Source organism: Culicoides brevitarsis, chromosome 1, assembly GCF_036172545.1.
Source record: "Culicoides brevitarsis isolate CSIRO-B50_1 chromosome 1, AGI_CSIRO_Cbre_v1, whole genome shotgun sequence".
Classification (NCBI taxonomy): domain Eukaryota; kingdom Metazoa; phylum Arthropoda; class Insecta; order Diptera; family Ceratopogonidae; genus Culicoides; species Culicoides brevitarsis.
The window spans coordinates 7,499,586-7,523,716 of record NC_087085.1 but is presented as its reverse complement, the minus strand read 5'-3'; the positions used below and the strand labels follow the sequence as shown (position 1 = coordinate 7,523,716).

The 24,131-nt window shown below is 23.1% G+C and overlaps 1 long non-coding RNA gene across 1 annotated transcript; it reads left to right on the top strand.

Moving 5' to 3' along the window:
- Positions 1-13,466: 13,466 nt before the first annotated feature.
- Positions 13,467-17,084, top strand: LOC134827440 (uncharacterized). Its single transcript, XR_010161793.1, has 3 exons — positions 13,467-13,591; positions 16,119-16,302; positions 16,871-17,084. It is a non-coding gene; the product is annotated as an uncharacterized LOC134827440 (long non-coding RNA).
- The last annotated feature ends 7,047 nt before the right edge of the window (positions 17,085-24,131 follow it).

Below are 24,131 nucleotides of genomic sequence, written 5' to 3'. Positions count from 1 at the left end.
CTGATTTTTTTTCTAAAAAAATAATAACAAAATATTTTTTAAAAAATGTTATTAATGTTATCAATTATTATATTTTTCACGTTATAATTTTAATATCAGAAAAAAATAATAATAATTTATTGAAAAAATATATAAATATTTTTTTATGAACAATTATAATTTTATGTTAAAAAATTTATTAACATTAGTTTTTCGAGGTTAAACCCAATACTTTAAAATATAAAACAAATTTAGTCAAACATGTTGAAAAAAATAATTACTTGATAAATAATTATAATTCTTAAAGCCAGATTCAAATTTTATTTATATTGCAAAGTAAAAAACTATTAATTATTTTTTTAATATTTAAGATACCAAATGTTATTAAAATTATGAAACAATATATTTTGGAGTTAAATATGAAAATTTAAAAAAATAAGAGAATAATAAAAATAAATTTTTAATTGAAAAAAAAATAATTAATTAATTTAAAAATAACTAATATATTTATTAATATTAAATTGAAATTAAATTTGTTTTAATTAATATTTTAAAAAATAAATTAACAATTAAAAAAACATAAATAAATTAAAAATAACTTATTTAATAAATTCCATATAAAAATTTTATTAATTATTTTCTAAAAAATATAAATCCCGGATTTTATTTACCGATTTTTCCATAAAACAGTAATAAAAATGAAAAACTGAGTAATTTATCGTCATGTCCATCAAAAAAGAAGAAATTTTTGCTTTTGCGAAATTTTATGACCCTTATTTTTAAAAATTTTAATACTTTTAAAAAATTTTTATCGCAAAATATATGAAAAATCCGTGTAAAAAAAAGGTAAAATTAATTATTTATTTTAAAATTTTTGTTCACCATAAGTATTAAATTTTTGCCATGGAACATGGAAAACGAACTGAAAAATGTGATTTTTGCGTTTTTAAAAAATTTTGAAAATTGATAAAAAAAAATAATAAAAATATATGTTGTCTTAGCAAAAAATTATTATATTAAGATAATAAGATTGTATATATGAATTTAAAATCCGGGATTTCGGTATTTTTTAGAATGGAATGCACCAAATATTATAGAATAATTTTATTTTTTCAAAATAAATTTTATTTAAAATTAATATTTTTAAAAACTATGTAAAATAAATATATAATTAATTTTAAAAAAAATGTATTTAAAATAATTTAATTAATATTATTTTTTTCGAGTTTAATGCAAATATTAATATTTACAAAAATAATAAATACAACAAAATTAATATTAAACTATAAATAAATAAAAATATAATACACAAACAATTTTATTTTTGAGTCAAAAATTCATTCAAAGAAAAAGTACTTTAAATTTTATAAATAAATTAAATATAACTCCATTTAAAATGTTAATAAAAAGTACTTAGGCACGATTCATATTTAACGAACTTTAAAAATTAAAGTTTTCCCATACCAACTATTTTTGTGTTCCCCAAATTGAACTTGTTATTTTATTATTATTATGACAAAAATGAGTAAAAAAAAATATTTTTTCATCATATTGGCTTGATTTAAAACGAACACAGATAACATTTTCACCGAGAGAAAATAAGCTCGTGTAGGAAAAAGATCACGTTTTATCACATTATTATCTCTTCGTTGTTTATATAATAGTCTCATCTCATTTTCATGAAGTGTTCTCCTCATTTTTATTTTTTTTTTTGCTTTGGCTGTACGTTTTTCTTGTAATCTCGGTTCACCACAAATAATTTTAAATATGATGTGTGAAGAAAATGAGAACTTTAGGCAATAGATAAGGGACACCAAGACATGACAAGGGAAAAGAAAAGGGTGCAAAGATGGAAAATATAGATTTTCTCTCCTTCATAATTCGAAAAATAATTTTTTTGCAGCATTTTAGGACTTCATAAAACAACCAATCTATTCAAAATCTGTAAAATTCAATAAAACTAGTTGTTTTCGGCGTGCGTGCGTTGCAGATTGTGGGCTGATTGCTACAAATGGTTCTGTTTTTCTTCTGTAAACATCCGTTTTTAGAGAGAAAACCCGAGAAGGAATGATAAAAAAATTATATGGGAACGCGTGATTTGAATACAAATTCATTTTTGTCACATACAGTCGATATATGTTCGATTTTTTCTTATTTTTTTAAAAAATGTTCTTAAATCCAAAACAAGCAAAAAAGAAGATGTACGAGAAATATCTTGATTTTTTACGTCTCATTTGTTTTTCACTTGAACTCATGTTAACATCTTCTCGTGAAAGGAATGAAATGTCATGTAGCGAGTGAAATATGGCCTTAATAAAAATCTGGCAGAGGAAAAAAATTATCTTTTTATTGCTACAACCAAATTATTATTATCATGATGACTCTTCAAAACTACAAAACACACGAAAAAAGAGCAAAAACCGTAAATCAGAAGGAAAATTTTATTATGTTTTTTTTTTTTTGGTTGTAAATAAAAAATCCCCGATACGGAAAGATTACAATCGCATTTCTACCAAATTAAGTCCTACCTTTGGGATAATGGCCTTAAATTGTCCTTTCGTTCGAAATACAAGGCAGAAGAAGAAAAAGTTTTGTCAACAAATATAATGATATTGTTTGCCGGAAAAAAGAATGTCTCTCTTTATTCTATCATTGGATCATTGAAATTTGATCTTTTTTTTATAAAAAAAAACTCTTACTTCTCAACGAGTGACGGAGAAAAAAAAATACTTTGGGTGAATAAAGAAGATTTTCTTGTCTGATCCTAATTTGGAATCAATTTACCTTAAAATCATCTGGGATCATTCAAATCCGAGGGAAGAATGTATCGTCTTAACCATGCAAATAATACACCGATACGATGTCAAACATCCAAAGTTTATTTTCTACGAAGCACACAAAAAAAAAATAACCAGATGCTATCTGAACATGAACATTGTGACAGTCAAGTGGAAACTGAAAGCTATCTAGCAAATTTGTTTCAAATTAAAACTTTTTTGATATAGATTGGTTCAGTTTATAAACTTGTTTGTACGTAATTTTGCTCGAGAAAAGAAAATATTAAGAAACATGACATTCGATTGTAACAACAAGCAAGCAAGAAAGTACTCCAAGTCTCAAAGTTTCGCTGTGTACGGAGCGCAAAAGTTTGTCATACGGCATTAAGAGTGTCTCAATTGTGTTGCCGCCCGCACTGCTGTTGCTCCGATGTTACTGCAGTGCATTTATTGTTCCGAAATGAACTTTTTAATTGATTTCCTGCTGTGCACCCGTTTTGTGTCTCTCTTGAAGTAATTACAAAAGTTCAATAATTACGTTACGGATAAATGATCGTCTTGAAGTTTTTCTTTTTTTTTGGGCGAAAATTAAATAAAGTAATTTGTGTCAAGTGAGAAATTGTTTCGTTTTTCATAAAAGAATGGAAGTGACATTGATATTTCTATTTAAAGATAAATTAAAAATTAAATAAAAGAACTTGAAAAATGTTTAATTTATGTTTTTTTAAATTCATTTAAAGAAAAACTTGAACAAGTTAAATAATTTTCGCTAAAATTCTTCAGTTCAGTATTATTTATATTTCATAACAAAATTTGTAAAATTAAAAAAAAAATAATTTAAAAATAATATTTAAGAAAAAATCTGGCAGAAGTTGAAAATATTTTTTTTATTTTTTTACAAATCAAGGAGATTTTGATAGAAATCATCTTTAGAATGAATATTAATTCAATTTTACCGTTGACATCCAACAAAAGTTTAAAAATAAATATTTTTTTTTTTATTTAGGCCGCTCCAAATTTTTTTTTGATCTTTTTGTCCCATGCCCCATTTCGAAAGTCAAAAATCCAATGGGGCAAAATAAAAAAAAAAGTTAAAAATTTCATCAAAAATTACCGTTTTTTGGTCTATTTTCATAATTTTTCAAGGAATTTTTAAAAAATTTTTAATTTTTTATTACTTTTTTTAAACTTTTGTATTGAAAATGATAATTTTACAAGAATTTTCTTCTCTAAAAATTTTTTTTCGAAAATCATTGAACTTATGTTTTCAAAATTTTTTTTGAGATTTTTTTTATGAAAATATTTTTTTCAATTTTTTAGTTGAATTGCTTTGAAATCAATTTTACATGAATATTAAACCTTTAAAACAATTTTAGCTGTTTAAATCCATTTTGTAAAAAAGTATTTCAAATTTAAAAATAAATAATTTTTTTTCAATTTATAATTTTTATTTAATTTTTTTTATTTATAAAATTTAAAAAATATATAAATTATATAATTATAAATTATAAAATCCTCAATGAGTTTTTATCTTTAAGCATTGATTTTTTTTTTCAAATCAAATTTTCATAGAATTATTTTTATGTATTTGTTTAGAATTAACTAAATATTATGAAAATAGTAAATATTTATTTTTTCATACTTTAATATTTTTTTCATAAAAAAAAATATTTACTTTATTAATTTTAGTTTAATTATTTTTATTTAAAGACAAAATTAAAAAAAAATATAAAAACTCAAATTAATAAATAAACTTCAAATAAATATAAATATTTATAAAACTTGTTCAAAAAAAAAACTCACATTTATTATTAAAATTTATGTTGCTCCTGCGTTTGAACGACATTTTTTGTCCCATACCAACAAAAAAAAATAACTTGTAATAGAAAAAGCAATCCAATAAATTGATATTCGGTAATCTTATCTGGAAGAAATATATGCTGCTCTCGGTGATTTAATGTCTGTCTGATTATCGCCCATATTTCATTCCGATAGAGTAAATCCTTTGTGCAAATCCTTTCTCATAAAGTACAAAAAGGGCGACATTGTGCGTGAAATGTCAAGCATATGAAGCAGGTTACAAAGGAAAAAAAATATGATATTACAACAATATGTTCCTTTGTGAGTTGTCTTTTTTTGTTGTGTAAAACACACACATGCACGCCTTATTACTAATTCACGAGCCTATAGACATTGCCGCGCTCATAAATTCACTTCAATTCCTTTTTTGTCGGTGTTTGTTTATTAACGTCGCACGTCATTCAGAAAGGTAGCGGGCTGAAACTGAACAAATGTCACACGAACCGAAAAAGTCTCGCTCGAAGATTAAATGTTTAGTGTCAAGTTGCCCGCCTTTTTGCACGAAACGCGACATCAGAGGATCATGCAAAACGGAATTTACAAGATTTTCGGTGTTTTTCCCCATTTTAGCGGGAATCAGCTTAAACCGAGTGTTTTATGGCACACCTATGTCGCCGTTTTCACGGTGAGTTATTCAATTTTCCACATATTTGTCACGATTAACTACATTGGCGGACCGCCGCCTCTTCGCTTCAACTTTGTGTCAATCATTGTGTATCTCTACAATGGCTATTCGAACGTCCTTTGGCTTACGTCGCTCCTTTTCATGCGATTTTTCAAATCCCGCACTGCTATTTCGGCTTACGGGACATTGGCTATTTGTGACAAAGAGTTTATTTCATTCTTTCGACGTCCCATAAACGACGCAAAATTGAAGAAAAGCTTTTTTCTGCGAAATTTTTTTGTTTGTTCGGGTCTTTTGGTGCTTCAATGGATCAGCAACGTTAAACAACATGATGGATGGCTGATAAGAATTGCGTGCTTTGGGTTATCTGTGGTGCCGTTTATCGTCTCGACACTAATTGAAACGCAATTTATTGGAGTTATGCAACAACTGACGGCACGTTATGGCGAAATAGGCAAACTTCTTGCGGAATTTCGGTCCGAAGTGAGAGACTGGCATGTGCGCGACTCAAAACCATTAATTTTCATCTCGGAATTGTACGGCGGCGGCGGGCCATTTGCGAGAAGCACTCGACAGACAATTTATTACGGCGAAAAGTTAAAACTAATAGATGTGCTTTGTTCACGCCTTTATGCCGTCACTCAACTAGTTGAATCGGCATTCGGCATCCAAATTGTAATCTTGCTGATAATTTATTTCATCCAATTAACGACCTTATTGTATACGTCGAGTCACTTTCTCATCGGGTAAGTAGTCAACTGGTGAGGATGTTACAAATTTATTTCATTGTTTTTGGCGAAAATTCAATGAAACTAAAAAAAATTAAAAAATTTCATGATAATTAATTTAAAATTTTTTTTAAATAAATTTTTAACAAAATTAATAAAAAAATTAATTAAATAAATAATTAAATAATATAATTTAAAATTTAAAAAAAAAATAATTTAAAAATTTTATAAAAATATTTTTTTATTTAAATTATTTTATTATTTTATATTTTTTCAAGATAATTTCTTAAACGAATTTTGCAAATTAATTTAAAAAAAAATAAATTTAATTTTTTTCTTTGAATTTTTCAAAATTATTATCATTGAAAAATTATTAAAATTATTTTTTTACAAATAGAATTACAATAAAAAATTACAAATTTTTAAATTTTTAATTAATTAATTAAAACAATAATAAAAAAACGAAAAAAAATTATTTTTCGTTTGTAAAAAAATAAAATTGTTTAATTAAAATAAGTTAAAATTTAAAATAAAAAAATAAATTATTAAAAATAAAATAATAATAAATTTAATTTCAAGCACGGATTTTTATTAAGTATTAATTCTTACTTTTAATTAATTTATTTTTTAGTTTTTTTTTTTATTTTATTTTTGAATATTTAAATTAGAAAAAGGTTTACCTTCAAAAAAGAATAAAATATTTTAAATCTTGCAAAAATTAATTTTTAAATTTTATGTGAAAAAATATTTAACAACTTCGCAAAAAAAATTTTTTTGTCAAAAAACTTTAAAATAAATTTAAACAAATTTAAAACGATGAAAAATTTAATTAAAAAAATTTTTTTTTGTAGATATTTATTCAACGACAGCGACATAAAGACAACAGATGTCGGCCAAGTACTACTTACCAAAGTTGTCTGGATCGCGATATTTCTGCACAAGACATTCGCTCTTTGTCACAACTGTCATCGCGTCGCCCAGACAGCGAAGAAATTGGGCTTTTATTTGCACCATTTTGCATTTTACGCCGCCACCGACACGCAATTCAAGACACAAATAAAGTTGTTCTCGCTCAAGTTGCTACAACAAAAAGTTTCCTTTTCGCCATCTGGAATGTTTCGCATTGACTTGAAATTAATCTTAGTCGTAAGTTGAACGTGGCGCGTCAAGTTTCTGTAAAAAAAAAAAAAAACGAACCTTATTATTTGTAGATTATGGAAGCAATCGCAAGTTACATCCTAATCCTGATCCAATTCGATATGGCTTTAAATACGGCAACAACTGCAGATAATTCAACGTCCACTCAATTATCGCCGCAAACTTCATGAAGCAGCATTTTTTCTGCCTCTTCTTTCATTAAATTTGTACGTTTTCATTGCAAATAAGCATAACGCTATTATATATTTAGCATGAAAAGAAGAAGAAGAAGAAAAACTAGGATCACAAGCACTATTGAATTAATAAAATGGAGAGAAGAAGAAAAAGAAAAGCAAAATGCTCAAAGATTTGATAAAGAAAAAAAAACTTTTAAAAAGTATCTTACTGTTATGCATTCGTCTTTTTTTTCTTTGGAAATCTTTTTGCGTGAAAATGATCAACAATGTCGTTCTTTTTGTTGTTCTGAAATGTAATGGTCAAAATATTTTTTTTTCTTTAAACTTTAAAACAATTGAAGAAAACCACAAATAGTATTAAAGTTTTTGTGTCTTGCTTAAATTGACAAGTTGAAATTTCAATGAACAAAATTTTAAAAAATGAACAAAAATGTATTGAAAAATTATTTAAAAAAAAATTAGTTATTCACCAAATTTTTTTAATTAAAAGAAGAGAAAATTAATATTTTAAGTCAAATAAATCATTAATATTTTTTTTTAATTTTAATAATTTTTTTCAATCTAATTTAAAATTAAATTGATTTAAAAATTTCTTTAATTTAATTTTAAATGAATTGAGATTTTTGAATAATATTTAAATATATATAAATTATTAAAAAAAATTCATTAATATTTTATTAAATTTTTTCATATATTCATGATTATAAATTTTATATTATTTTTCATAAATTTTTGTTATTTTAATTAAACTTAATTTTTATAAAAAAAAATTATATTTCACATTTTTATATTTATATTTTTTAATTTAAGGTTAGTTAATTTTAATTAATTATTTATTTTTAATTTATATTTTTTTTTTTAATTTTTATTTGTTAATTTAGGTATTTTTATATTATTTTAATTTTTAAAATAATAAGGAAATAACTTTTTATAATTTTTAAAATATTTTTTTTACGAATTTTTAATTAATTTAATTTTTGGCTTAAAATAATTTATTTTTTTTAAATCAAAAAAAAAAATAGTGAATAATAAATAATTAAATATTTTTTTATTATTTATTAAATTTTATATTGAAAATATTTTATTTTTTAAAAAACAAAAACAAATTGCAAAATTAATAAAAAATTTTAGAAAAAATATTTTTTTAAATACTAAAAACTTTATGATCAAAAATGCGCTTAAATAACTTCTTTTTAAACAAAAAATTAACTTTTATGTTTCTACGGTGATCATTCTTGAACAACTTTTTTTTCTCGAATATTGCTCGAATGCAAATCTTTCTTTTTCCTTGCACGATAGATTTGGTGCATTATGGTTTCAGTTAAGAAAAAAATGAAAAGAAAAACAAATATCTTTAAGCGATTTACATTTTATAAAAAAGTTTTCTTAAACATTTTTTTTTCAATTTTCTTTATAAAAACAACTTGAGGTTCGAACTGAACTGAATTTCGTTAAATGAAAAACACCCTTTTTGACAGCTTTTCCGCTCATAATTGTTCTTTGTGTGTGAAAAATAGCATTAAATATCGCAATTAAAGCCATCCGTGAATCATTTATCATAACTTGATTTATGGTTTTTGCCACGGTGCCATTTAATTGTGTTCTTCGCGCTAACTAAAATCGTCAAACTGCACAGAAAAAAATCAGTTTGCATGAAAAAACGACAGTGTGAGAGACAGCAGACGAAGTAAATTTGTAGAATCTGTTTAATATTCATGCGGTTTCGTACCTTCTTTTTATGCAGATCAGTTTTTAAGACACAATGCCGCGCTGAGAAACTACGTAAGTAAGTGAAGTGTTCAGGAAAAAGACGATGGAAGAGGGAGAATTATCTCAAAAATTTATGGAATATTACATTTATTAAAATTTTCTTCGTAATTTTTTGTGTTCGTTACTTATTTATTATTATTTTCAGTGCTCGACGATATAAATTCCTGCCAAGATTAACCAAATGCTGTTGGGATTAACGCAATTTAGGCTGTAACACCTGCACTATTTATGACCAAGTCGGAGTAGCAGAAGGAAATTTAAAAAAAAAATAAATGGGCCCGAAAATAAATTGTTCGTAAAGTTTATGGGTGTAAATGAGAGTAGGCAGGTGAAAAGTTGACCTATAACCGCAACATTGCTCGACCAGAAATCCGAGAGAAAGGTTCATGTCAAAGAATTTTCCTTAAATTTCGATGAACTTCATCGTTCTCTGTTCATTTCTCGGCAACTAAAGGATTTTCACACCTGCTTTCGCTCTCGTTGCCTCTTGCTGCGTCACAAAGTGAAATAATGACAGGATATGCACACAATAAACATTTTAAGAGAGACAAAACGCAGTCTCACAATCCATTTTTCTCGGCAAAAATAATAGAGAAACGACAAATAAGACAAACACAAAGGACGTTTTTATTGCAATTTTGCCATTATGCAAACAAGTGTCGTTTTGTGTGTGCATAACTTTTGTAAATGGATTTTATTTCCATGTTACTACATTGTTTTAACGACATTTTTTTTAAATTTTTTTGTTAAATTAAAGTCTCAATTGTTGGAAAAGTTGTTATAATTTCAAATTTTTTCGTATTTAATCAAATAAAGACATTTCAAAGAATTAAATTTTTAATTGGAAAAAAATTTTTGACTAAAAACGGCAAACAAAAAATAATTAAAGTTTTTTAATTTAAAATATTTTTTAATTTTTTTAAATTATTTTTTAATTTTTTTTAAAATTATTTTTTTTTTTAAAATTATTTTTTAATTTTTTTAAAATTTTTTTTTAATTTTTTAAAATTATTTTTTTTAAACACCTAATTTTTTAAAAAATTTCTTGAGTTCTTAATTTTTTTAAATCATTTTTTAATTTTTTAAAATTATTTTTTTTATTATTTTTAATTTTTTTATAAATTTTTATTTTATTATTTTTACACAATTTCTTAATTAATTTTCATTTAGAAATTAGAAATTTCATTTTAGATGAGAAATTTCATTCAAATTTAAATTGATTTTTTTACTGATAATTTAAATTTAAACTTTTATGAAAAATTAATTAAATTAATTAAAAAGTAAAATAAAATTAAAAATTAAAATAAATTTTAAAAAATTGAAAAAAATAATTTATTAAAAGATTTAATTTTAAAAATTTGAAAATCCATTAAAAAATAAATAAAAAAATTAGTTAAAAATTATTTAAAAAAATTAAAAAATAAAAAAATTATTTAAAGATTTATTTTTATTTTTAATCTAATTTTTGTTTTTGAAAAATGATTTAAAAATAATTTTAAAAAATATTTTTAAATTTTTATAATATTTTCTCATAAATTAAAATTTTAAAAAAAATAATTTTTCTTAAAGAAGACATACCTCAATTGATTTTTTTTGCTAATTCAAAAAACATACTTGTTTGCTTGCTTTCGTACTAAATTACTGAAGCACACACACACACAACAATTTTCACTCATTTACTGTCGTTATTTATTCCATTTAATGTTTTCCGTGTGCTGTGCACTTGAATGTTCAAAAAGCCGAGCATGGAAGACGTGTGATAAATAAATAACATTTTAGACGCTTTTCCGAGCAGATTTTAATCTTTTAAATGGCGATGCGTCAAAATGAAGAACGAAACACGACAGAAATTTATTTCGTCTCGAAAGAAAAAAAAATAATCAAACAAAGACGAAAAACATTTTCTCACAAAGTTCATTGAATGAGATTTTTATTTTTTTCTCCGCTAGATTAATGTTATTATCATCATCTTCTTATATATTTCTGTCATATCTGTAAATATTTTCCAATTTTAACACATACACGCGCCTCATTCTCGACAAAATAATAAATTTCGTTTTAGAATTCATCGGCCAGTGACCATTAGTAAAAATTTTTAGTTCGTGAAAAAAAAGCGTTTCTGGTAAATTTATTTTTTTCAATCGCGAAAAATCTTCAGTGTTAAAACGTTAGTGAACAAAGTCACACAAAATCTAATAAAAAAATAATAAATTTTGTTGAACGGTAATAATTCGAATTTTTCTTTCCCAAAAAATTAAAAAAAAAGTCGAACGAACTTTTAATACTTTTAAACTTTTACTTGTGCAAAATCTCCAGCAACATCCCATTTAGCAACACACAAAAAACAGAAAAATAATTAACGATGACTGAAGCACACAATCTCTTCACGACAGTCACGATTTTGGTCATTCTCCTAATCGTACTCTACACACTGTACAGCGGATTAAATTGAGAAATTATGTAGCGGAAGATAATGAAGAAGAAGAAGTTTCCAAAATTTTTTACATTTTTTTGTCGTCGTTTATTCATCATTTCGAACAACAATAAGTTACCTAGAAATTTATTAAATATTCAGGTCAGTATTTTTAAAAAAAACGTCTTTTATCATTCGTTAATGACAAAAGGGAAATTCATAAAATATTCTCTGCATGAAACAGTAATAAGCGAGACGCGTCAATCTTCTTCTGACCTTCCCGTTACACCCACTAAACTTGACCTGATTCAGCGGGCAGAAATGAATATTGATCGAAAAGAAAAAAAAATATGAATTTTTAAACAATGAAAAATGCTGATTTTTGTTAAAAATTGTAGTTCATGGTCGTTGAATCGAGTCAAGTGTGGTGTGTGTGTAAAATTAATTTTATAATAGAATTAATTTTCCGGATAATTCCATTTAAATGAGAGTTAAAAATAAAACTTTATTTACCTGTTTTACAATATTTTTGTGAATGTATAATTTCCGCTTTTAACTAACACAAAAAAATATTTTTTTTTTAATTATTAGCAAAATACTAATATATTATCAATTAAGGCAAGTGCAACTTTAAAAAGTGTTTCATATTTTTTTTTTAATTATTATTTTTCTACAAATCAAAATAGGAATTTTTTCCATTTTTTTTTACTTTTGAAAATTATTGAATATTTGAAAAAAAAATTAAAAAATGATAAATAAAATAAAATAATAAAAAAACTGAAGTAAAATGGCAAAAAATTAAAAACGTCTCAAAATTGATAAAATTTTTTAAAAATATTTGTTTTAATTTTTTTAATTAAAAAAGAGGAAATTTTTTAATTAAAAAAATTTAATAAATAAATAAATAATAAATTATGAATTTATAATAAATTAATTTATTTGAGAATTTTAAACATTTAAAAATATTTTTTTTTAAATTAATTTAAATTTTTTTTACAAAAATGTAAAAAATATGTATAATACCAATATTTAAAAATGGTAAAAAAAAATTAAAATATTTGAATATAATTAAATTAAATTCCTTTCTTTTCTCATATTTCAAGGACTTAAATATTAAAATTTAATAATATTTTAAATTTATTAAATTCAAAATAATTATTTTAATTTCTAAATAATTATAAATAATTAATTTTTTAATTTAATAATTTATTTCTTATTTAAATTATTTTAATTAATTATTTTTTTATTTATCTTTTTATTTCATTAAATTAATCTATTAATATATTTAATAATTTTAAAAAATGAAAAAAAAGCTTTTTCCTCTTTCGATTTATTTAAATTAATTATTAAATAAATTAATTTTTAATTTAATTTAATAAAAAAATACTAATATTAATTTTTTTTTTAATTTTCTGTGTTTAATTAAATTCAAAAATGTTTCTATCGCGTTGCTTAAAATAACTTAATAAAGCTTTTCTATTTTTAACTATATCATAACAGCAGAAAAATTATGTCAATTTTTCAATCATTTTAACAATTAAAAAGCTTATTTACAGACAAAAAATAATAATCTGACAGGTGTCAAAACTGTTAAATGGACCTTCCCATTTTATTCGCTTTCACAAAAAAAAAACTGAACGTGCATTTTTTCACATGACTTGCTTTTAAACTTTTTGTGACCTTTGTTAAGTGTTGTTCTGATTTTTTCCCTCATTTTACAATTTTATTGCTGTTATGATTTCCATTAAACTTGACTTACATTTTTTTTTGCTTTTCTCTCAACTTTTATTTACTTTTTTACAATTATTTTTTTTTTTCATTTCCTACGCTGCGCCTATTTACGACTTTTATTTATTTATTTTTTTTTTTTCATTCATCAACACGGTATATAACATAAGAAAATCCGAATTCTTGAACACTTGGAAAAAAAATTGAGTGAGCGTTCGATCAAATTGTGAGAATTGTGTTGAAATCAGTCGAAAAAACGCGATCGTCTGGAAAAGACAGAAAAGTTGTGTGTGAAAAAATTTATTTCGAATTATATCGAGAAGTGTTTGTTCGTACCTCGTGCAACGATAACATCTTACGGAATCCTAGAAGAAAAAGTAAATTAAAAATTGATTGCATTTTAAAAGACGAGTGTTCAAGCAAACAAAAAATAGCCCTGAAGCAGGAAGATTTTCATCTTTATTAAAAATGACATTTATCGATAAAAAAGAAGTGTTTGCTTGTTTATTGGATTTTTATTATTTCTGTGTGGGCATCATGGAAAAATATCGTCTTGCAGATTTTTTTTTTGCTCGAGATTGTTAAACGCTCTCAAGCAAGAACGTCAACGATATCTTAAAAAATGTTTACAAAATGCTCGGAAAAGACACTTGGAACGAACTTTGAGAAAGAAAAAAAAAGCAAGAGAGGCGAAATGAAATGCATGGAAAGTGTAATTGAATTTAAAAGCTAGTGAAGCACTTACACGAACGATTGAATGTGTTTCCAAAGATATAAATAAAATGCATTATCCTCTCGTTTTTTTTTTCTTGCTAAATTATTTTCTTTCTCGTAAGATGTGCAAAAATACGATAAAAAGGGGTTTACTTAGCTCTAATGTAAAAAAATATTTAATTGCACTTGCTTCGTGATCCCATTAGACAAACCAATAAACAATCGCAAATTCCTTTTAAAATAATGAAAAAAAAAATTAAATTGACTATAAAAAAATATTTTACGAAAAAAAATTCAATTTTTACCGAGAGTGTCGAGGAAATCTAGGATAACAATGGGAAATGAGTGTACCTTTCAAATTTACAACCCACTGTTGCTCGTTCACTTCCCTCCTTACAATCAATTTTCAACAACATCCTAAATTGCTAGAGATAAATTATTGATTGATTTCCTGCAAACATTATCATCATTTATCATCCCATTGATAGTTCGTTACACATGAAGAGCACTACAGGAATTATCTATATCAATTTTATAGCTGCCTTTCATCCGTTGATTACCTCTTAAAAATAATCTTGATAGTACGATGGAAATTGAGCAGCGTGACGAGCAAAGGTCTTGTTGTTGTCAAAATTTGAATTTTACGTAATTTTACCTGATGAAAATGTTTAAAAATTGATTTTTATACAAATTAAAAATTCGTTTGTTAATTAAAAGTTGTTTATAATTATGCAAAAAAGTAGAAAAAAGTGGCAGCATGTTAATAAAATAAATATTTTTGTAAACCAATTTAAATATTTTGCGAAATGGAAAATATCTCTCGCGGAAAGTTAATGTATTCCAGATTGAATTATTACTTTCAATTATAAAAATAAATAAATGTTTTTTGGAACAAATTAAATTATTAGTATGAAACGTACATCAATAATTTGGGATGCGCGTGGCAGAAAATTGATCAGTGCCGTCAAAATTTGTAGTCAAATTAATTTTTTTTAATTATTTTTTATCATAATTTTTTTTAATTTCAAAAAAATATTTTTAATTTAATATTTAAAAAAAATATTAAATAAAATTTTATAAAAAATATTTAAATTTATTTTTATTGTGATTTTATTGTCTAAAATAGACAGTACTTATAATATTAAAAAAAAATTTTAAATCTTTTTATCATTTCTATTTATTTGAGATAAATTACTGAAATTAATCAAAAATTTAAAAATTATTTTTTTTTAAATTCTTTGATTTCTTATTTATTTTCTAAAAATCGATTAAAATTTAATTGATGTTTTTTAAAGTTAATTTAAGAATACTTTGAAAATTTAAAAAAAAAAAAATAAAAATTGTCAAAAATTTTTAAATATTTCGTATTTATTTTTTTTTTCAATTAAAATAATTGTTGGTATTTTAAATTAATATTATTTAATTAAATATTTAAAATAATATTATTTTTTTATTTATTAATTATAATATTATTTTATAAATTCATTTATATAATTATTATTTTTTAAATATTAAATAATAATTAAATAAATTTTTAATTTTTGAAAAATTTAAAAAACGAAAATATAAATTTTCCAATTTTCAAATTAAAAAAAAATAAATTATTTTATTTTTATTTTACAAAATAAGTAAGAATTTAAAAAAATAATTTCAAGAATTTTAATATAAAATTTTAATTCATTTTATTTTATTAATTAAATAAAATTTTTATTTATAAAAAATCACAATTAAGAAAATTTTTAAAATATATTTTTTAAAATATTTTTTAAATTATTAAATTAATAATATTTTTTATTAAAAAAAAAAGAAGGATTAAAAAAAATAATTTAACGAATTTTTATAAATTTAAAACTTGTTTTCAAATAATTTTGTAATTTTTTTTAAAAATAAAATTTTTATTTTGTTCAAAGTTTAATATTCAATTTTACGAAATTTAATAAAATTAAAATAATTCCATGAATCAAATCTCAAATAATACATCTCTGACATGCATTTACAGCAATTCCAGACAGTTCACGTAATAATAATAATAATTAATTTAAACTTGATGTACAACATGAAAGGCATCGCATCAAAATTGCACTCAAAACATTACAATTTCACTAATTTGTTGCTTGAACATTCCGAAATTAAATATTATTTATCCACATTTCGATTAGAAACCAGATGATGAATTATTTAAATTTTCAGCCCAACTGCAATCAACATGACGGAAGCAATGAATCTCATGACGACCTTCTTAATTCTCACAATTCTCCTCCTAACTTTATACATTTTATACGAAGGATTATTTTAGAAAAAAATTAAAATTATGTCTTAAATCCCGAATTCCAATCAAATTCTTCAGTTTTGCCAAATCGTGTCCTAATTAAAGGTAAACATGTCGGAAAATGCTTTTAGTGCACTTTAAAATAACAATAAATCTTAATGCCTTCCCTCACACTAACTAGCTTTTGTTCAATTTTATTTAAAAAACTTGCTTCGTGCTTAACATAAAAAAAATTAAAAGGCTTGCAACACAAAAGATGTAGGAAAAATGTTTATGTTTACTATCAAAGCAAATAAATCTCAATGGAACATTAAAAATATTTACTACCTGCTTGTTCGAAACAACACAAAAGAAGAAAAGTACTAAAATAAATGAATGTTTTCACTTTCTGAAGCAATTGCTTGTTACGGGTAAATTGTTTTTTATGCCGTCTGCCAGATGTTCAAAAATTTTCGTACCTGCTTTTTTATCATTTTATGGAGCTTTGCAATTATTTTGACATAAAAATATTTTTTTTGTGCTTGCAATTTATCACATTTTGCCAATATTTGCTCAAAAAACCACAATTAAATTTTTTTTAAATTTTTTGAGAAGATTGACACTTGATTCACTGAAAAAAAAATTTTTTTTTCGTATAATTTATTTATTTTCTCTGTTATTTTTGTATTTTTAGTGAAAGACATTTTTCAACACGAGTCACCGCAATGCAAATAGTAGAATTTGACTTGGATCATCAACAACGCATGCTTCCATCATAAATAACTTTATTATATTATGTCATGTTTTTATTTTTTTTTCTCTCTATTTCCAACATTGAATTTCTAGAAAATACATATTTTTTACTGTTAAATGTCTTTCAGAAAAAAAAATGATAATAAAAATGACTAAAAGTGAAAATTTTTATTAAGATAATAATAAAAAAAAATATTTTAGTAAAAAAAAACAGTGGATTTATTTTTTCATGGTCACAGAATGGAGGCGCCAGGTTTTTTTCGTCTTTTTTCTTTCAACTTTTCAACTAAAAAGAGAATAGAAAAAAATTATAAAGCACATAATGATACTTTGTTTACGTTTAAAACGCGCAAAACACAATTTTTCCAGTTAAAAGTAATTAATGAACAAAAAAAAAGCTTCGGAGAAAATTACAAACTAAAGGAAAAATACAAGAACTGTAATTATAATGTTATTAAACTTTCAAAAACTGTGAGTAATTAATTACTATTATGTTTTCGAGTCGTTTTTATGGCCTCGTTCTGCACAACGGAATGGCTTGCAAATGTTTCTTTCGCCTCCCTAATGATGATGTGGTCGATATCATGAACTGCGGAGAAGAAGAAAAGAAGATGACGATAAAAAAAAGTAGTGCTGCGAATCATGACACGTAACAGAGTGGCAAAAATGGAACTTTACTGCGCATTTATTAATGGATAATTAATTTTAACAACAAGTTCTGGTTTCAAGAAGACAATTTTCTGACAATTTTTCGTTTTATTCACATCCGATTCTCGTAAAAAACTCAGAAATTACGAAAAAGTGTCGTATTTCACGAACAATTAGTTTGTTTCTCGCAGAAATCTTAATGATAGTAAACATAAATTTAAACTTCAAATACATTTTCCATCCGACGGCGTCGCTTTTTTGATGTCATGTGAAATATATGCCACTAACTTGAGTTGACAATCCCAATTGCGACGTTCCTCAAATATATTAGATTAAATTGTTTATTAATATTATGAAACACATCCGTTTTTGTGTGAGATGAAATTAAATTTTACGTACGGGGCGTTGTCAAGAACTAACGAACTCCATTCAGACAGCAGTACCGAAATTGCGTTTTAGTTGTTACTATGAAAAATTATAATATGATACTTACATATTGAAGGGGTGCTGAAAATTAAGGGTTTCATTATTTTGATTCAAGAGGGAAAATTCGAGGTTAAAATTTGGTATTTTATTTTTTGTAAAATTTATTTTGTATTTTATTTTATTTAATTTAATTTAATTTTATTTATTTAATAAAAATAAAAATTAATTAAAAATGAAAATAATTAAAAATAAAATAAAAATAAAAAAATAAAATTAAAAATAATGAAAATTAAATTTAATTTCTATTTTTATTTAATAAAAATTTTTAAAAAATTGTAACTCAATATATTTTAAATAAAAAAAAATAATTTGACAAGAAATTAAATTTTATTATTTTTTTTCAATTTCATGCTAAGATAGAAGATAAAATTATTTTTAAAAAATATTTTAATTTAATTCTATGAAAAATAATTTTTATCTGTATCGATTTACAAACAAATATGATCCATAAAAAAACAAAAATTATATAAAAAAAATTTCCAAGAATGTTAATATTTTTTTTATGGTTTTGTATCACATATGATATGCTCACTTTTACATAATCGGAATTAAATATCACACAGTAAAAATAAAATAATATTATTTTTCGAAGAAGTGACAAAAAAGGGTTGTTATAAAATTGGTCAATTAACTCCTGTTTTATTTTTGTGGAATTCTTATTTATTTATTTTATTTTATTTATTTATTTTTTTTTTTTTATAATTTTCCATGAAAAAAGGAATTTTCAAGAATCATCAACAAATTAAGTTTTTATTTTTTTTTTTTTCATTAGCTATCAATGATTTTTTCTATAATTTTTGAATATTGTTATTTTCTATGTTTTTCGATTTATTTATTTTTTTGAAAAAAAAATAATCATTTTGTTTTTGTTTGAAAAAAATACGCTTCATTATATTTGTTTACAAAAGAATTAAAAATTTTTGATATTTTTTATTTTCTTTTTTTAATGACTCATTTGTATTTTTATGAATCATGCGAGAATAATATTTACGAAAATTTTCATTAAGAATGGATAAAAACAACTCTGGGTTTTCTTCGAAAAATGACAAATTTAAGTACAAAAGGGAATTCCGAGAATCACTTTAACATATTTGATATTTTTTTGAACAAATGTTGATTATGAAAAAATAATTATTTAAATTAAAATTATTAAAAAAAAATATTTATTTAAAATTATTGAACTTTTTAATTAAATTATTTATTAAAATTATTTAAATAAAAATTTAAAATTATTTAAAAAAATAAAATTAGAATTATTTAAATAAATTATTTAAAATTATTATTTTTTAAATAATTTAAAAATTAAAAATTATGTATTCCAATTTTAATATTTTAAAAAATTTAAAATATAAAAAAACATTATTAAAATAAATCAATAAAAAATAAATAAAAATAGCAGCAATATTTAATTTAAAAAAAAATAAATTGAATTCAAAAAATTATTTAAAAATTTTTTAAAAAATATTACGAACCCTTTTAATTTTTTTTTTACTGCTAACCAAATAAAAATTAAACAAATCCTCATAAAAATTACAAGCCAAAACCAGACTTTAGCGACATCTGACCTGCATGACAATTATTGTGACGACGACACTTTTGCTCGACATGGAAATTTTCCCGCAAGCTCTAACTCGAGTTGGAAATCGTGCGCGAACGAAAGAACAAATACAAAATATACATTCATCATCGCTCCATGAATGAAACAAAACTTTTCATATTGAATTAATTAACATAATTAGCAGTAGCGCATCGCAAAATGGAAAATTCTAGCAGCTGTATCCTTTTACTCGACATTTATTTTTCTTCTGCGTTTGATATTTTTTTTGTTTTATTTTTTATTCATGGGAAGTGTTTGTCGCCGCCAACGGTTATTATCATAATGAAAAATAAAATACTACGACTAATGATGTTACTTTTAGCTGTGTCACTTTACCTTTCGAATTTCTTCAATAAGAGCATTAAATTTTATTTTGAGCAACGAAAAAGCCATCAGCACGAAAAAAACGCAAAATTAATTAGCTTAAAAGCTCGTCATCATAATTTTCATTAATTTTATTCTTAAAAACTCCCCCTGCAAAAAAAAATATTAATTTTTGACATTTTAATACTCATGTTTGATGATCAATTATGAAAATTGGGAATATAATTAAAAAAAATTCGCAATTTACAGTTTTACACGAGGAAAAAATGTGAACGGAATTTTTCACGCAGAATTTTGATATCACAATGTCACACAGCGAGAGAATGAAAAATTATTAATAATAATATAATGAATCTATTTTTAAAGTCACGTATTTTCTCGACCGTATTATTATTATTATATTAACAGAAAAAAAAATAACAACAACATGTTGCACATAAAAAAAACTCAAAAGTACATCAACATTAATAAAGTCCACAATATTTCCATGTGTTTGTGAACCAAAAAATTTTTTTCTCGCTCGTCTGGCTGTTCGCCAAGTATTTGTGTGTTTTTTTTTTCATTCTCGAAATTTTGATGTTCTTGCCCTGTGATGAGTTTTTTTTCTCATTTTATATCTCGACATGAAAACTCGATTTTTTTATAAAAGGTACAAAAAAGGAAATTAAAATTTATGCATCACGATTCCTCCAACACATGCCGAGGCGCTGTGAAAGTTAACTTTATGTGTTTCCTTTTTATTTAACCCCCGATTAATGTGTTTCATGACATGACATGCAAGCTTACTGTCGCACACCATTTTCGGGTGACTCGTTGCCGTTGGAGAGGAATTTATGGCGAGCATCATAAATAAATTTTAATACCGCTTGCAGACCGAGTATAATGCACTTATTGGATAAAATCCCGTGTGTAACGTTAAAAAGCTTCTAAATAAATTTTTAATGATAATCCGATGTACCGCAAATATTTATAGCTGAAAAAAAATTTACAAAAAAAAATTAATTAGAAAAAATATCACGAGAGAGTCGTAAAAGTTTTTAATAAAATCCGCAGTTTTAATGAATGAAAAAACAAAAACTCGTCGTCGTCGTCGTCGTTAGTCAAGCGTTAGTGCGTCATTCTCATAAATTTTCTTTGTTTTATTGTAATTTTTTCTACAAATTTATTTGAAGAAAAAAAATAAAATTATTGTTTTTATTAAAAAAAAAAACGGAGCAAAATATGTGCAATGTTATTTTTGTCAACAACACATGAGTCGACTCGGCAGCACATGCTTATATTTTTGTTAAAAAACGTTTTGTTTATTTTTTCGAATAAAACCAATTTCCTTTTAATGATTACAATCCTTAAACAAGCATCGAAGGCTTTTGTCATAAAATAACATAATCTTGTTTGTGTTTTCTCAAAAGATTTTCCCTACTATTCTTTATTCAAAGTTTGTCTTCCTCGACATCGACGCCAACGACGACGATGATGATGTTGATGATGTAATTTTGTAAAATCAACTATGTGTCTTCTAATTTATAAGAACGATTTAGTGATAACCGTAAAAGTAAGGCAGAAACATGAAAACTTTGGCACTTACTGGAGATAAAAGTTTGAATCACTTTCGTTTATTTGACGATGACGAACAGTGTGAAAATTTTTCAGTTCTCAAAAATAAAAAATTTAACTATAAAATACAGGAAAAAATTTTTAAAATTAAATTTTTAATTAAAAAAAATAATTTAAATTTTTAAATTATTTTTGATTTATATAAAATTAAAATTTTTTAATTAATTTAATTAATTTAATTTAATTAATTAATTTATTTTTAAAATAAATTTTTTGAATTAATTATTTTTTTTAATACATATTTTAAAGTAAAAATTTTTCTGTAAAAACAAATTATTTTAAAAAATTTTAAAAAAAATTAACTTTTTTTTGTTGCAAAAATTTTAAACTTAAATAATTAATTATTATTTATCTTTATTATTTCTTTTTTTTTATAATTTTTATTAATTTAATTAATATTAATTAATTTTTTAATTAATTTAATCTATTCAAAAATTATATTATTTTAACTGTTTCCATCTAAAAAGTTTAAAATGTTGTCAAAAATTAATATTTATTTTTCAAAGTATTTTTTAAAGTAATATTTTTTTTTTTTTTGAAAAAACAAATTATTTTTTTTTGTTGCAAAAATTTTATACTTATTTTTTTAAATTTTATTTTTCTAAAGAATATTTTAATAAATTTTGAATTTATGAATTTTTTAGTTAATTTTTCATTTTAATAAAAATTATTTTATAATTTCATTAAATTTTTAGCTTAAATAGTTTTGAAATTATTTTTTAATTTAGATTTTTTTTAAATTTAATTTTAATAATTTTAGACAGAAAATTAAAATAAATTTGAATTAATAAAAAAAAATATTTATTTAAATTAAGTAAAATTTTTAATGTTATTTTTATTTAAATTATTTTATTAATTTTTAAAATTAATTTAATAAAAAATAATATGTAATTTTTTATAATTTTAAATTTATAGTTATATTTTTTTTATTTTTTTAGGTTGCGAAACGCAAATTTTTCACAAAAAAACAACGAAGCGACGTCAAGTGCTTTAAACCATCATTGAATGTGAATGAAATGAAAGGACTTTGATTTGAAATAAATTGCTGATAGCATTATTGCGTTGAAAGATCATGAAACGGATAAAATCTAATGAGACAGAAACATCGATTTAAACTTTAAAATTGCGTTGGAAGCTCGACTCGGTAAATGGAAATGACAAAACTTAATTAAATAAAGGAAGCATACATTTATCAATTAACTCTAAAATAGTCATCAAATCAAATGTGACGTCGTCATATTTCTTGTTGTCGTTGCCAATTCAACCCACATGAGAGTTGTGACGCTCCGCAAATTCAAACAAAAGAGCTTTAGTTTATCGTTTGCCAACCATTCAGCATCCCGGAAACAGCAGAGCACAAATATTGTTTTTCAATTTGAATTGCATATCATGCCTCAGCAACGGGACATTTTCGACATTCTTCCTTTATCGCGTTATGCAGGCGACTTTTTTGCTGAGGCTTTTCTCGTGCGACTCGAATTTTAGAACGTTTTGTTTTATCAGGACACCTGCAGTCAGTCAGAGCTGCCTCCCAATTTATTTGCACAAAACGTGCGCACACCCAGCAAATAGGTAAAACGTAAATAATGCTGAAACAATATCATTAAAATTTTAATTTCATGCACACATAGGTTAGAATAATAGGCTTGCAACTTATAATCATAGACAGAGAAAAACACAGTTTCTCTTTGGATATCATCGCATGTGGTACATATGGCATGTCTTTGAATGGCTTTTAATTAAATGTGTTCCATTATCTGAAATTTTCTTTACACACGACCCACTCCGCACACACATATGTGCTCCTCAAACAGAGACATTTACACAAACAACAGAAAATGTTAGATTTTCTGCGACACTATTCTCTTATTATTATTATGTTGGCTTTAGCATTGTGTGTGTAAGTTTGTCTCTCGATGTGTGTTTTGGGGTCCAAACGTGTATTTTTGATTTTTAGTTAATTTTATTCAATTAATATTTTTCATGAGTTTATAATATATTTTTGAGATACAAACGACGAAATTTAGAACGACAAAAAAAATTAATATATTTTTTTATTATTTTATTTAATTTTACAAAGTAAAATTTTTAATTTTTTTTTTATAAATAAAATTATTAAAAATAATTTAAAAATTTTTTGGATTAAAAAAATATTTAAAATCAGGTAAATAAAAATATTAAATTATTAATTTTTTAAAATATATAAATTAATTATTTATGTTCGTAAAATTATTTATATTTATAAAAAAAATAATTAAATAATTAACAATTAATTTTAAAAAAATGGATTAATTAATTAAAATAATTATTTATTTTTTTTTAAATTAAAAAATTAAATTTTTACTTTAATTAACTTTAATTTTAAAGTAAAAATTTCATATATTTTTTTAAATTTTTTTGAATTAAAAATTAATTAATAAATTTTAAATATAAATATTTCAGGTTATTATTTTTTTAAATTTTTAATCAAATAATTTTCATTTAAATTGAATTAAAAAAATCATTTTTTAAATTTTTTTTCTTAATTCTTTTT